Source organism: Mus musculus, chromosome 1 (genome assembly GCF_000001635.26).
Source record: "Mus musculus strain C57BL/6J chromosome 1, GRCm38.p6 C57BL/6J".
NCBI classification, from domain to species: Eukaryota; Metazoa; Chordata; class Mammalia; order Rodentia; family Muridae; genus Mus; species Mus musculus.
In genome coordinates, this window is record NC_000067.6 from 103,548,998 (window position 1) to 103,565,549 (window position 16,552).

Sequence of the window (16,552 nt, forward strand, 5' to 3'; positions counted from 1 at the left end):
CCTTCCAGTGAAATGAAAGATGGAAACAGAAAGATCTTCGGATGTTGATAGTCCAGAAATCTTCATGAAAGCAAAGGGGAACATGGTGCTGTCTCAAAGCAAAGGGGAACATGGTGCTGTCTCAAAGCAAAGGGGAACATGGCACTGTCTCAAACAAGGTAAATGGGGAAGACCTATTCAGAGCTTCACTGACTTTCACATCTGCATAGTGGCATGCAAATGCTTGCACTAACAACATATGCATGCATACACATAAGCACATGAGCACGCATGCACACACACACACAAACACACAAACACACACACAATAACAAACATATGTCATCCACAGAATGAGAGAATTTACCAAAAATGGATTCAGAGTCTTGAGTAGTATTTTTTTATGACTATCAGTGTAAAATTCAAACTAACTTTGTGTAATCTTTTGTGAGTATGTCCATGTGCATGTGCTGTTTATATTAGTTCATATACCTGTGTAAATGGACATGTCCATGTACTTGCAATATGTATACATTCTCATGGATGCCAGAGATAAATATAAGATATATTCCTCAATGATTTTCCATTTTGTGTTTTGAAACAGTCTCACTGAACCTGGAGTTCACCCATTTATCCATGTTGTTTGGCCAAGGGGCTTCAGAAATCCACTGATTTCCATCATGCTGTCACAGAGGTTCCAAGTCTGAGACACTGTACCTGGTTTTACTAGATTTCTGAGGATCCAACATAAATTTTTCATGCTTGTGTGACAAATACTTCAATACCTAAGTAGTTTTCAGGGCTTCTGAAACTTGGGTTTTCTTTTTTATTTGTTTTGTTTTAGCATTTATTTATCTTATGTTCATGTGTGTAGGCACTAATGTGATATGCAGGTATGTTGAGGACTGAGAGAAACTTAGATTTGGTTCTCTCCTTCTACCATGTATTTCCTGAGCACTGAACTCGGGTGTTTAGGCTTGGTAGCAAACACCTTTACCAGTGAAGCCAGCTCCATGTCCTCAATCTCTTGTGGTTTCTTTTACTCAGTATTGTTTCAATTGAACAGCAGAAATATTTTTAAGGACATCCTGAGTCAATAATTTCCAAGAAATAAGAAATTCCTCTGTTGAGGGACATCTGGGTTCTTTATAGGAGGAACAGAAATATGAACTAACCAGAACCTCCTGAGCTCGTGTCTCTAGCTGTGTATGTAGCAGAAGATGGCCTAGTCGGCCATCATTGCGAAGAGAGGCCCTTGGTCTTGCAAAGATCATATGCCCCAATACAGGGCAATGCCAGGCCCAGGAAGCAGGAGTGGGTTGGGGGGTATAAGGGACTTTTGGGAAAGCATTTGAATTGTAAATGAAGAAAATATTTAATAAACAATTGTTTTGTAAAAAAAAGAAATAACTTTTAAATGATGGTCTCTGCAGCTTCACAAATGAGTGATACAGTTCCCTGTTGAAACGTAACCTCATTCCCTTTTAATCTGACATGTGGGTAAACTTTCTATAAACACTCTAGTCCTTTCAGCTGAATCTAGGAACACCGAGAACTTGTTTTGTGCATATGCCAGTATCAGGTCCTGATCTGGCATAGCTGTGTTGAGGTCTGAAGCTACAGAGTGTAGATATGTCCTACTCTTACTTATTCATTTTTTTTTTCTATACATAGAACACAGCCTCTGGTAATCTTGGACTGCTCAGTAAATATCTGTTAAGTCCCTCACCACCAAAAGCAAAATGCCAAATATGAAAAATAAAATACTGCAGAAGTACCATGCTGATGCCTCCCTGCCTTGTGATTCTCAGGTCCGAAAGACTTTGTATCAGCAGACTCCACTTGTCTGTGAATCTCAACATTTGTCTACTTTCTTACGCAGCTTTCAGAGATAGAAGCTTTCCAGCATGAAAACTGTTAAAATAAACTTTAGATATTAGCAGGAAAAGCATGATTCTTAGAAAACCAGTAGCTGCTTGAAAGCCACACCAAAGTGAGATATTAGGAAATTATCCAACCTGAAACATGAATGGAAAATAAAATCTTATCATCACTTTGAAATTGAGGGAATCAACTCAATTACTTTAGCTTTCTTCAAGAGAGCATGCTCTAACTTAACAATTTAGTGCCAATAAAGGGTCCTAACTTGACAAGACAGATGCCATCTTATAAACAGCCCTCCATTTTGCATACAAGTCTTGCTCCTCAGGTTAAACTAACTACTGAAAAATATCCACAAACTGCCCCAGGAAGGAACCACCCTAGGCACAGGCCACCAGCATGAAAATACCTAACATCATGAGGTTATAAATAGATATACATTGCTTAAGCCAACTAAAATCATTGCCACTCAGTCATTTAATTACCTAGCAGATAAGGGCATTTTCCTTCTGTAACTGCTATAAAAAGGCTGAATCTTAGTAGGTAATGGCCTTCTGAACTGGGACCAGAGAATAGAAGATTGAGCTTTCATAAAGACCCTTATGAGTTCAGAAGACAGTATTATATGATCTTCCATACAAATTGACTATTCACGTGTGAAGGTTTGTATACGCTTGGTTGAGGGAGTGGCACTATTAAAATGGGTGGCTTTGTTGAAGTGGGTTTGTCATTGTGGGGGTACACTTAAGACCCTCAGCCTTGCTTCCTGGAAGTCTGTGTTCCATAAGTAGCCGTCAAAGGAAGATGTAGAACCCTCAGCTCTGCTTGCATCATGACTGCAAGATGCTACCCTGATGATAGACTGAACCTCTGAACCGGTAAGCCAGCCCAATTAAATGGTGTACTTTATAAGACATTTGTTTTGTTCTGATCACAGCAGTAAAACTCTAAGATAACACTCTTTCCTGATTTTTATTTTCAGGAACAAATTAAGATATAACTTCCAAAATTGAAAAGTTACTACCATGTCTTTGTAGCCTTTGTTCTCCCTCCCTTCTTACCTGCCTCCTCGTGTGTGTGTGTGTGTGTGTGTGTGTGTGTGTGTCTGTCTGTCTGTCTGTCTGTCTGTCTGTCTGTAGACGAGATGTTAATCTCAACAGGAACCTATCTTGATTTTTTTGACAGTTTCACTTACTATCCTGATTCAGTATAAGTATGTCCCTCCAGTTGGGCAAAACTAGTACCACAAGGGAACACTGTTATAGAAAGGTCTTTTGTATCCTACTTCTGGAGTTAGAATTCAGATACTCCTAATAGCATAATAATCAGTTTTCCAGTTGAGCTACTTCCTCCAGCTTATGCCACATTTGTGTAATGAATGGGCCATGCTAGCATTAGACATCACATATTGAAGTGTTGAAAGTTTGTTGGGCAGCAGGGCAGGGGAGGGTATGGGGGCTTTGGGGATAGCATTTGAAATGTAAATGAAGAAAATATCTAATAAAAAAGAATTCAATAAACATTTCTGCAAATGGTATGATTATGGTGTTAAATAAAGGTATTGTAAAACAGGAAAATATTACTAAATACAGATATTTACATTATCCTCATGGTGATAGACACATTAATTTTCTAAATGAGATTTTTCATATGATTTTATAATTGTATGTTTTTATTCTTTCAATTAATTGTACAAGCCATATATTTCATTTGTTAGATTGTTTGCTTGCTTGCTTGTTTTACAAACATAATCTTGATCATTGATATAAAAATGCAAGTCCAAATGGAAATCAATGGCCAGTGTATAAGGAGACATATAAACTATTGATATTATTCAATGTAAAACACTCTTTATACTCCCTAAAGAGCAATACACAGCATATTAAACTTGAACTATATATTGATTTTTCTTCATTGAGTACTTATGGTTTGCCATATTTGAACTATAAGGGTTGTTGAATATATAGAAACAAATGAAAGGGTGTATTACATTAATTATGCTAAACAAGAAAAAATATTTTCAACACTTGGATACAGGCTCCGTGCAGGCAATAAAAATCCAGTGCAATAAAAATAAATGAAGAAAAAATGAGCAAAGAATTTGCAGATTATTTGAGAAGACCAGTGAGGCCTGGCAATCAAGTCTGCAGTTGTCATGATAAAGCACTGACACTAAGAGAGCCTGGCAAGGGATAAAAATGTGATAATCATAAGATTAGCAAATCTTTGAAATGAAAGAAATATTAGGGCCCAATTTTAATACAAAGTGAGGATTAAGCAGCAAAAAGACTGATAAATAGTAATTTTAGATAGTCAATAGGGCATGCAGAAATATTCCCCACTCTGAAAACTATTGAAATAAAGCGTTCTGAATTTTGCCAATTAAAAATTACTATGAGATTAAAGATTCACTAAATATCAAATTAAATTCAAGTTACTTCTAAGTCCTGAGAAAAAGTAGGAGACGTATTGTTTTAAAGGATGAATGAACTATAGGGGACTACTTAGCAGGCCTAACAGTTGCCATTAAAGCATGATCAACTGAACCTGAGTTGAGAACCAGAGAGACCATTTAAAACCAGATAGGGAGCAAGCATTTGCAACCCTATCAATCCTATAGTGATATGAAAGATAGTGACTGAATAATTCCCAAAGATTAGTGGGTTGCTAAACATGACACATTCGGAAGTGAACAACAAACCTTGTACCAAATAAGGAGGAAGATGAGGACTAACACATCAAGGTATTCACTGACCTCTCGAGGAATAATGTGACAAGCACAACATGCACCACTTAGTACATACACACACACGCGCACACACACACACACGCGCGCGCGCACACACACACACACACACACACACACACACAGTTACTTTTGAAAAAAAATAAAGGAAGTCTTCTTATTTTATAGGAAAGGGTATAATGTGGATTTGGTTTAATGATTGCATTATGAGTTCCCAAATTGCATGAGAATCCTGCAGGTGAGATGTTGAAGGTCCCTGCCCCTAGGCAGTGATAACTGGTAAATAAAGTTGCCAGCAGCCAACTGGCAGGGCAGTACAGAAGCAGTACTTTAATTTTTATGGGCAAGGAGAGACAGAAGCAGTACTTTAATTTTTATGGGCAAAGGAATCCAGGTAAGAAGAAAAAATGGTACCAACATGATGGGGAAGCCAAAGGACTCGGCTTGAGTCCTGCAGAATAGAGAGAGTATATAATCAATGTAAGTTCTGGGAAAGAATGGCTCCGGGACCCTCCCCCTCATTGACCTGGAATAGCAGAGATGGAATATAGATTTTAGTAAGTAACAATTCAGGAGTATCAGAGGGGAAGCATTAGCAACATGAAAGTCTGGGAGTGGCCCAAACATTGTGCTTTTTAAGGCATGTTAAAATAGAGGGCCATGTGCGTGTGCGTCTGTGTGTGTGTATGTGTGTGTGTGTATCATTTGAGAATGTTCAGCATTGGGGTGGTAGTAAGAACTTGCCCACTTCCACCAGGGAGATCAGATCAAGTTTTATACTGCAGCTACAGTAGAAAATCTATTAATTCTAGTTACTTAATTCTCTAGCATTTCTCCCATTAAGTTTTAAATGACATGACTACTGCCCTAATGTATTATGGATGATAAGCATATAAGCTTTATGAAATGCTTAACACAATTTCATATAAAGGGACTTGGAAACATTACTGAAAAGAAAATCAGTCATTTTATTTCAATCTTAAAAACTCTCAACTTAACAATTTTAAACCATTATTAATTTTATTCATATATGTGATCGCATGCATGTTGTTTGTGTACCCAGTGAATGCCTAGAGCTTCCAGAGTCAAGAACAAATTCAGAAATCCTAGAACTTCATTTACAAATACTTGTGAGCCATCATGTAGGTATTGAAGCCCTCTCCTCTGAAAAATCAGTAAGTACTCTTTACTGATGAACTGTATCTGTAGCATTAAAATTAAACTTTTAAATGAAGGTAATAGCTGAGCATATTTTGAAAAATCTGATCATTTGAGAAAGGTTAAAAAATACCACCTGCACTTTCATTATTTTTATCGTTATGATTCTTAATATCACATGTTTTGCAACTATTCTGACTAATGAAATAAAACTTCACAGCAATGCATAATGTCATTCTTCAGAGGGATTTAATGATTCTGTCCTATAAAACAAGAAAATATGGATTAATGTTGTATTCATTGTCACATAATAAAGGCAAGAGCTTTTTTTGAATGTATTGAAAATTGAAATTATATCCCTACCAACTGCATCCTCATAAGCAGGTTAGATACCAACAGGAGAGAAAATACTCACTCAAACTATAAAGTCAAATGCAGAAAGAAAAAAACAAAACATCACTGAAAAGTACATGGCCTAGCAAAAGTCGTGTTTAATAACTCATTGATATATAAAACCCTGAAGATTATGGAAAATGGGAATTGTTTTTAAATGAATCTCACCAGCATTGGGAATATAAAGAACACAAAGTACAATCCATGGTACTAAGAACAGAGATGAAAGCTAGACAAGAAGTTGTGTTTGGGTTCTCTCTTCTTTCTTCTCAGTTGTGAATGAGAGGTTTATTCTAGGAGGGAGAAGGACATTTTGTGCTCTTAGCCTTACAGGTATGAGAATGAAGCATAAAAGGATTAAACAAGTTATTAGTTTTTTTTCCAAAAGCTATGTTCCATCCAGAGAAAAAACATGAACTAAATTGTATCAGTGGCCAAGTGCGCAATCAAAATAATAAACATGGTAAGTAACCACAAATTCTGACAAACTGTGCAGCTGTGAACTCAGAGAAATCATATAAATTATTGGGAATGTATTGGCAGGCCACATTCAGTTGAAGGTCACATGATTTAGGCTGTTATATGATGGATGATTTCTTACTCCTTCGAGGACTTTTCAAGCTGGCTAGAGGGATGACATTTCCAAGTCTCTGACTACTTGTTGGGTCATATTCTGTGTTTGAAATATGTAATCTGTTTATGACATTCTTGTGATGCTCTTATCATCAAGTTCCTGGGGATAACCAATAACAGTATCAATCAACAGTAATTTTTTGGGGGTCTATGAGGACTCTTTGACCAACAACTCCAAGAAAGGTAGTCCATTTCATATTCACACTTGTATATACATATTAAATATTAGCTAATAGTGACATGGGTGTACAAAGAAAGTAAGATAGACAACACAATCTTGAAAAAAGAGTCAGACTTGGAGAAGTCAATTCCAAGATAATCATCAATAATTACACCACAATGCCATTAGTAATTTTGCAGATTGCAAGTACCCTATGGGTACTAAGATAGTGCCTAGCCATGAGGAGTTTCATTATTTCACTGTAGCCAATGAAATCTCATTTATGGTATGTGTTGAATGTAACCATAAATGTTCTTGTACAGACCAAATAAAATAGAAAAGCTCATTTCTTATACCATGAAATTTGGTAAAACGGTTTTCAGGTATTCTCGGCATGTTCTAAAGATTGTCATGGAATGAATAGAGTCTTATTTGAGGATTTAGTAATAATGAACAGAGGAACCATGGCTGAAAGTTTCACATATCAGCAAAGGCTTCAAAGTATATCAATGCTTAAAAAAAAGAGGGTATGCTTTGTAAAATCTAGTTTATTTGCAAGTGCTCAGCTTTCACATAATATAGAGTAGAAGAGATATAAATAGTTGTAGATAGCAAATAAAATGAATTTTCACATCTTATTGCAAAGCTGATGCAAATCAAAAAATGCATACTAGTATAATCATAGTGAAAGTTGAGTGATGATGAGTATAGGCAAGGACATGGAGAAATGTAATCCCATATAAAATGCTGGTAAGAATGTGACATGGTCCTTGGTTATTCAAAACTTTTTTAGCTAGTCAAAAGGTTAGACATCAAGTTACTCTGTGACCCCAGGGTTACAATCCTATGTATGTACACAACAGAAATGCCCTCTGAAGTACATACTGATGTTATTAGTATCAATATTTACAATAATTACAAAGTAGGTAAAACTGTACTCGGTAACCACTAAAAATTAAGTGGGAAAAACCTGTACTGTCCATTCTACATGCTAATAAGCAGTAAATTAGACATGCTAGAGCTTTGAGGATCCTTGAACATATGCCAAGTTAACCATCGCAAAGAGCTTCACATTATGGGATTCCAAATATATAGTATTTAAAATAAGAGGTTTTTCATCAACAGAAATATTGTTGTTTCTTAAGTACATGGGAGTACATGACTGGAGGGTGAAAAGCCACTTTAAAGGGGCAGGATGATCAAAAAAATTAAAGAGGCAAAATCATTTGAATCCTTGTGAAGCCTTTTAACTAAGAACTTGCTGTGTAAATTGCAGCTTCACTATAAAATGTCCATAAAATATGTATAAAAATAAAGATAGGGCATCTTGTAATCAGGACCAAGTTTTGGTGGATAGTTTTGACTGTGGAATGATGTCTCCCTCCTTCTTCTGTAAATCCTGCATGGCTACAGGACGTGCCTACTTAAGTCTTCATATGCCCATCGAGCACAACTGCAGCTAGTTTCATTCCCCATAGACTCTCCAAAGCCTCCCCTATCCAGTCTCCCTATAGTTCCAAAGATGCCCCTCATTAATTTGTATTCTCACTACTAGCACGTTCATGCCCAATTTTGTCCAATAAATACTAAATACTAAAAAATTTTTGCCACCTACTTTTAATAAGGGTTCAACTTCTCCTCTAGCCTACCACCCACCAGAGTTAGTGGAAAAAAACAGTTATTAGGATATGCGGGAAGTGGACCTGCTAAGCAATAGTTCTTTGTGAACAAACTCGATTTTCTTTGATAGAACTTCAGTCCCATAGCAAACACCAAATACAACTCAGTAGCTGCAGACCAGTTCTCTAGTCAATCAGAATCCAGGCATGAAGTGGCAGACACAGTCCAGTCATTTTGGTAGGCACCAGGAACAGACCAGCAGCTATAGTTCAATCCTGAAGAATCTGCTAGGCTCACCATGCAGCCTGAGGTGAGGCAGCAGAATTGGCAAGCTGCCACAAAATATTCATGAGCAGTTCATGGGTAATTTTCTCTCAATGTCTGGTTTATAATAAGTTGACTTCATAAAAACTATGTAAGATGAGCCAATACATGGTTGTTGTCGGCAAATAATAACGAAATGGAGCAAACCAAACCAATGATCAAGGCTTGTCTTCCCAGTGTCTCTTGGGTCATATTTATACTCCTTCATCCAGATCCTTTCATGTGTCTGCTATGTCAAAACATCCTTTAGCCTATGTCAGCTTCAAGAAAACATGCTTTCCTCTGTCTGCTTTAACAAGACATCTTTTTACCTATGTGCCCCAGGGGAGGAAAAAAAAAACATCATTTGACATAACTGATTTCCAAAGAAAGTAGAAAATTCAACTTTACCTGATAGCCATTCCTTTTCCTTCCTTACTGCCCCCACCTGCCTTCACTCCACCCACCTCTGATATCTATTTTGTTTCCCATTCTGAGCAAGAATCATACATCCTCCTTTGGGCCCTCCTTACTACCCAGTTTCTTTAGGTATGGGGATTATAGCGTGGCTATCCTGCACTTTATGGCTAATGTCAGATTATAAATGAGTACATACCATACACATTGTGTTGCAGATGTGTTACCTCACTCAAAAATATATTTTCAAGCCACATCCACTTGCCAGCAAATTTCTTGATATCTTTGTTTTTAATAGCCAAATAGTATTCCATTGTGTAGGTGTACCATGGAGAATTCAATACCCCACTCTTACCAAGTGATTGGTCATTCAGACAAAAACTAAACAAATGAATAACAAAAATAACAGACATTACAAGTGAAATAGAAATAAGAAACATCTATAGAGTATTTCACCCAAACACAAAAGAATACATATTATTTTCTGGACCTCAGGGACCTATTCTAAAAATTGACCATGTAGTTGTTCACAAAGCAAGACTCAAGTGATACAACAAAATTGAAAAAATGCCTTGTATCATATCAGACAATCATTGATTAAAGCTAGATGTCAACCACAGCAGAAACACTAGAACACATACATAATCATAGAAAGTGAACAATTCTACTTTCAATAATCTCTGAGTCAGGGAAGAAATATAGAAAGAATTTAAAGACCTTTTAGAATTCAATGAAAATGAAGGCATAACACACCTAAATTTATGGAACACAATGAAAACAGTTTTATGAGGAAATTTATAGCACTGTGTGCCTCCATAAAGAAATTAGAAAGTACTACCAGGAATTTAAAGGTACACCCAAATTCTCTAGAAAAATGAAGCAAACACACCTATGAGGAATAGAAGGCAGAATATAATCAAAAGCAGGACTAAAATTCATCAGTTAGAGACAATGAAAACAATACAAAGAATCAATGGAACTAAGTGCTGGTTCTTTGAAAAAATCAACTGTATTTTCAAACCCTTTACTAAACTAACCAAAAGACAGAGAGACAGTATCCAAATCAACAAAACAAGAAATGAAAAGGTAGATAGAACGATAGACACTTAAGAAACTTAAAGAATCATTATGTCTTACTTTAAAAGCCTGTACTCCACAAAATTGAAAAATCTTAATGGAATGAATGAATTTGTAGACAGATACCACTTACAAAAGTTAAATAAAGATCAAATAAACTATTTAAAATATATATAGCCCCTATAGAAATAGAAGCAGTCATCAATATTCTCCAAAAAGGTACCCAGGGACAAATGATTTTAGCACAGAATTATACAAGACCATCAAAGAAGAGCTAATACTAATAATTCTAAAACTATTCCTCCAATTTTTTTTGTATGAAACCACAGTTCTGCTAATACCTGAAGCACACAATGAGCCAACAAAGGAAGAGAACTTCACACCGATTCCTCTATGAACATCGATGCAAAAGTATTGAACATAATACTCACAAACTGAATCCAGAAACACATAGAAGTCATTATCCATTTTGTCAAACAAGCTTCATCCCAGGGATGCATGAATGTTTTAGTATATGAATATCCATCAACATAATCTACCATATAAACAAACTGATTGAAAAAATCACATGATCATCGTATTAGATGCTGAAAAAGCCTTTCACAATATTTAACACCCAATACTTGTGATTCTTCAGAATTTTCAATTCATCTGTCTCAGCCCTTCTATATCTTAGAATCTCTTGCCAACATTTGACAAATACCTAAACACAATTAAAGCAATATTCAGCAAGTTGATGGCCACCAACAGGACTTACACTTACCCATTTCCCTTCTTTAGGAACAGAACATTCCCTAACTAAAAATCTGGGACTTCGCTGGATGTGGTGGCGCACGCCTTTAATCCCAGCACTTGGGAGGCAGAGGCAGGTGGTTTTCTTTTACTTTTTTAAAATTTATTTATTTTTATTTTTTTATCTAATTTTTGTAATTAGGTATTTTCTTCATTTACATTTCAAATGCTATCCCAAAGTCCCCCATACCCTCCTCCCCCACTCCTCTACCCAACTACTCCCACTTTTGGGCCCCAGCGTTACCCTGTTCTGAGGCATAAGTTTGAGTCCAGCCTGGTCTACAAAGTGTGTTCCAGGACAGCCAGGGCTTCACAGAGAAACCCTGTCTCAAAAAACAAAACAAACAAACAAACAGACAAAAACAAAAAAATCTGGGACTTCACACTGCCCTCTTTTCTGATTGTGAGGAGTACCTGTAAGTTTTCAATTAAAAAAAAAATATTAGATATTTTCCTCATTTACATTTCCAATGCTATCCCATAAGTCCCCCATACTCACCCCCCCAGTCTCTACCCACCCACTCCCCCTTTTTGGCCCTGGCGTTCCCCTGTAATGGGGCATATAAAGTTTGCAAGTCCAATGGGCCTCTCTTTCCAGTGATGGCCGACTAGGCCATTTTTTGACACATATGCAGTTAGAGACAGGAGCTCCAGGGTACTGGTTAGTTCATATTGTTGTTCCACCTATAGGGTTGCAGTTCCTTTTAGCTCCTTGGGTACTTTTTCTAGCTCCTCCATTGGGGGCCCTGTGATCCATCCAATAGCTGACTGTGAGCATCCACTTCTGTGTTTGCTAGGCCCCGGCATAGTCTCACAAGAGACAGCTATATCTGGGTCCTTTCAGCAAAATCTTGCTAGTGTATGCAATGGTGTCAGCGTTTGGAAGCTGATTATGGGATGAATCCATGGATATGGTAATCACTAGATGGTCCATCCTTTTGTCACAGCTACAAATTTTGTCTCTGTAACTTCTTCCATGGGTGTTTTGTTCCCATTTCTAAGAAGGGGCAAAGTGTCCACACTTCGGTCTTCCTTCTTCTTGAGTTTCATGCGTTTAGCAAATTGTATCTTATATCTTGGGTATCCTAAGTTTCTGTGCTAATATCCACTTATTAGTGAGTACATATTGTGTGAGTTCCTTTGGGATTGGGTTACCTCACTCAGGATGATGCCCTCCAGGGCCATCCATTTGCCTAGGAATTTCATAAATTCATTCTTATTAATAGCTGAGTAGCACTCTATTGTGTAAATATACCACATTTTCTGTATCCATTCCTCTGTTGAGGGGCATCTATTTTCTTTCCAGATTCTGGCTACTATCAATAAGGCTGCTATAATCATAGTGGAGCATGTGTCCTTCTTACCGGTTGGGACATCTTCTGGATATATGCCCAGGAGAGGTATTGCAGGATCCTCCAGTAGTACTATGTCCAATTTTCTGAGGAACCGCCAGACTGATTTCCAGAGTGGTTGAACAAGCTTACAATCCCACAAAAAATGGAGGAGTGTCCCGCTTTCTTCACATCCTCGCCAGCATCTGCTGTCACCTGAATTTTTGATCTTAGCCATTCTGACTGGTGTGAGGTGGAATCTCAGGGTTGTTTTGATTTCCATTTCCCTGATGATTAAGGATGTTGAACAATTTTTTCAGGTGCTTCTCTGCCATTCGGTATTCCTCAAGTGAGAATTCTTTGTTCAGTTCTGAGCCCCATTTTTAATGGGGTTATTTGATTTTCTGGAATCCACCTTTTTGAGTTCTTTATATATATTGGATATTAGTCCCCCATCCGATTTGGGATAGGTAAAGATCCTTTCCCAATCTGTTGGTGGCCTTTTTGTCTTATTGATGGTGTCTTTTGCCTTGCAGAAGCTTTGCAACTTTATGAGGTCCCATTTATCGATTCTCGATCTTACAGCACAAGCCATTGCTGTTCTATTCAGGAATTTTTTCCCCTGTACCCATATCTTCGAGGCTTTTCCCTACTTTCTCCTCTATAAGTTTCAGTGTCTCTGGTTTTATGTGGAGTTCCTTAATCCACTTAGATTTGACCTTACAAGGAGATATAAATGGATCAATTCGTATTCTTCTACATGATAACCTCCAGTTGTGCTTGCAGATACGGGGGAACAAGCCCAATATCTCCTGTTTCTATATGATTCTAATGAAAATTTTAAGTGTACATTATACTGAAATTGACCATAGCAATATATTTCCTACACCTATCCTGCCATCTAGAAAGTCAGGCATATGCATGTAAGTCAGTAATTCCTCAATTTCTCTCTTGTTAGACAGAAGTAAGTGAACTTTGGAACACACTTACCAGACAAGGTGCCCAAATAGGTCAATTTCTGGCACAATGGGAGACCTTATCTTAATGTACGAGCTAGAGAGTTAGAGTGATTTTACAAAATACCATACAGTATCCAGGATACACACACAGGAAGAAACTCCCACACATACATAAAATGGAGGCACAGAGAGAAGCCTCAAACATGTACACACAAGTGTATATACACACACAAAAACTTATAAAATTCAGCAAACTTAATATCATATCTGGTATAAATAAAAATGAGTATGTTTCATGGCTTAAAGGAGGCCCTAGTTCTTTCTTTACAAAAATTAGTGATTCATAGAGACATTCTTGAAATATAACTGGACTGTATGAAGTTGATGATATTCTTCTGGTGTGAGATAGAAAAACTTTTTTCCCCTTGAACGAATAAAATATTTTTATCACAAGAAAGTATAAGTGAGTGTTTATGGCAGTTTTAGTCATTTCGCCTAAATTAGAAACAGCCCATAAATTTCTTTTCTAGAAAGCATAAACATTCTGGGTTGCGTCCATTTTTAAAATACAAATTCTATTAAAATGAACAAGATATTGATTAACATAACAACTTGTTTGGTTCCTAAAAGTCATTTGTAAAGAGATAGATACCACCAAAGGCTATGTATAGGAAAAATCCATTTATATCATAAGCTTTTAATGGCAATATGCTAGGAAATGAATAGGTCTATACTTTCAGAAGATGAAGAAGGAAGAAGCTATTCACAAATACAGTTTGGAGGAATGTTTGACTGTTAGAAGTGTTTGTGAACTCACATGGATTTATTATTCTAACCTCCACAAGCTGTTTCTAAGGTTGGAACTGTCAGCAACTATGACCACTAGCCAGAGGTCTTCCCAAGACTGAGCCCAGGTATAGAAATACTTCCCAGGTATAGAAAGTGGAGAGAGGCTTAGGAGGTCCTATGTCTTCCCAGAGATTCATATGCAATTTAGCTGCTAGAGGAATGGGGGCACCTTTCACCAGGACTTCTATAAGCAGAAATAGCTAAACTTGGCACTTTAACCATCTTTCTATTACACATACTACAGTTAATAATCACTCACCATATTCCTGAAAGTAACACTAATAAACTAATTGTTACCAAGCTACATGAGTGGAGTAATTACCTTGCTCTGTCCTGGCTAATTAGTCTTCTCCAACCTGGGAAAGATGGTTTTAATTTTCTTTTATTGTCCTGATATTTGGAAGAGCCAATTACTTATTTTCCCTCCCCCTTTTATTGAATATTTTCTTTCCCTGTTCCCCCCACTGAAACTCCCTATCCCATCCCCCATCCCCCTGCTTCTATGAGGGTGTTCTCCCACTTACCTCCCCACCCTTGCATTCCCCTACACTGGGGCATAGGAGCCAATTACTTCTTACTGAGTGCTAATTTTGTTTTATCTTGCATAGAAAAGTAAAGTAGAAATTCTGTATCCTTAAGAGGCATGAAAGTTCTTACTGTTCGTCTACAAGGTCTGATTTTGATAGCCAGCACACAGGTCATGTGGCTCACAACTGCCTATAACTCCACTTCAAGAACATGCAAAATACAGTCTGATATAGAACATCAAATATTTCACTATAGAAATATTTCACTATAGAAATAGGCATTTTGGAAACCTGAGAGATGACTTGATAAACTGTTTTGTTATGAAAACATATAAACCTGTGTGGGGCAGTGAACTGTGTCAGGAAACTTTGGAAGGTAAAGTGGGTTCAGAAACCATGGTAGCCTCAGGCCTGCGACCAGTAGATATTTTACCTACTCCAAACCATGTCCCTGTCACATGACTATAGCACCCCATGGAGAGGACTCTCACAATCAGTCACATAAGGGCAGCACTAAATAGCGACAGATGAGGCATTCCTAACATCTCAGACAAAGCCAATAGAAAGCATCTGCCTTCAGACCCCAACCTACCCCAAACCATATATAAGACCCTGTCCCCAAGGAATAAAGCAGGTTGGAATTACTTCATCAAAGATCTTCTAAGAGTATCTGTCATATAAATGCTGTAACACTCTTCAGAAGAGAATTCTCTTTCAAAGTTTTCACTGCTGGAAGCTGCTCAAGTCTGCCAAGTCACTTCCAGTTCAGTAGCACTGGCACTGAATCCTAGCTGTCAAGCCTCGCTGGCTAGTTGAGGCCCTTCTGCCTGCTCTCTGTAGCTTCTCACTGTTCAGAGAGTACAATTCTCTTCTTTGGCTCCTCCATCTGGGCCAGTGCCCCACAGGTACCTGCAGATAGCATCCTGTACACAGACTGGCAGGCCCAAATTCTGATCCTCAGTCCACATGTAGTAAAGCCAAGTATGTAGTACTTCTCTATATTACTAGAGCCAGAGTTAAGGAGAGGTACAGACAATGTAGTATCTGAGACGTTTTAGTCAGTGAGTGGGGCAAATTAATTGAGCTGTAGAATCCCTCTGAGAGACTACAAAACAAAAAGTAAGGTAGAAAGATGGCAAGATTACTTAACTGAAAGGTCAGCTGACAGAAGGTCAAATGATAGAATAAAAGAATCATGGTCCTCTGACATGTACAATACTTAGCACTTCCATTTACAGACATATATACACCCAGACATAATAAGCTAATATGTTAAAATTAATAACCACTAAAAAGTAAGCAGAACAAATCTTTGAAGAAGACATCAACTTTTGGCCTCTGGACTGCCACACATCAAAGATTGCATAGTGGAGAGTACATGCCTATATGTAGTGTTCACACACACACATATCACAACCCACCCTCGAGTGTAAAAGTCTCACAATGGATCTTCCATCCCATTGTTACTCCTCACTCTGCTTAGTGTTCTATATCAGAGTTCTCCATGATTAATCCTACTTACCTTCTTCCCATTCACTTCCTTCACCATAGGTCTCAATTTCATGGTGTCTCCTCTCCCTCTTTTTGTTTTAGTTCTGTAGTTTACAGAAATGTATACAGTGTTTTCTGTTATTAATTTAATGGAATGGTCATGATTCACTCTCATAAAGATGTAGTGTCCCCTCTATCCCCTTATTTTATTTTTTTCCCTTAAAGTCAAGTACTCT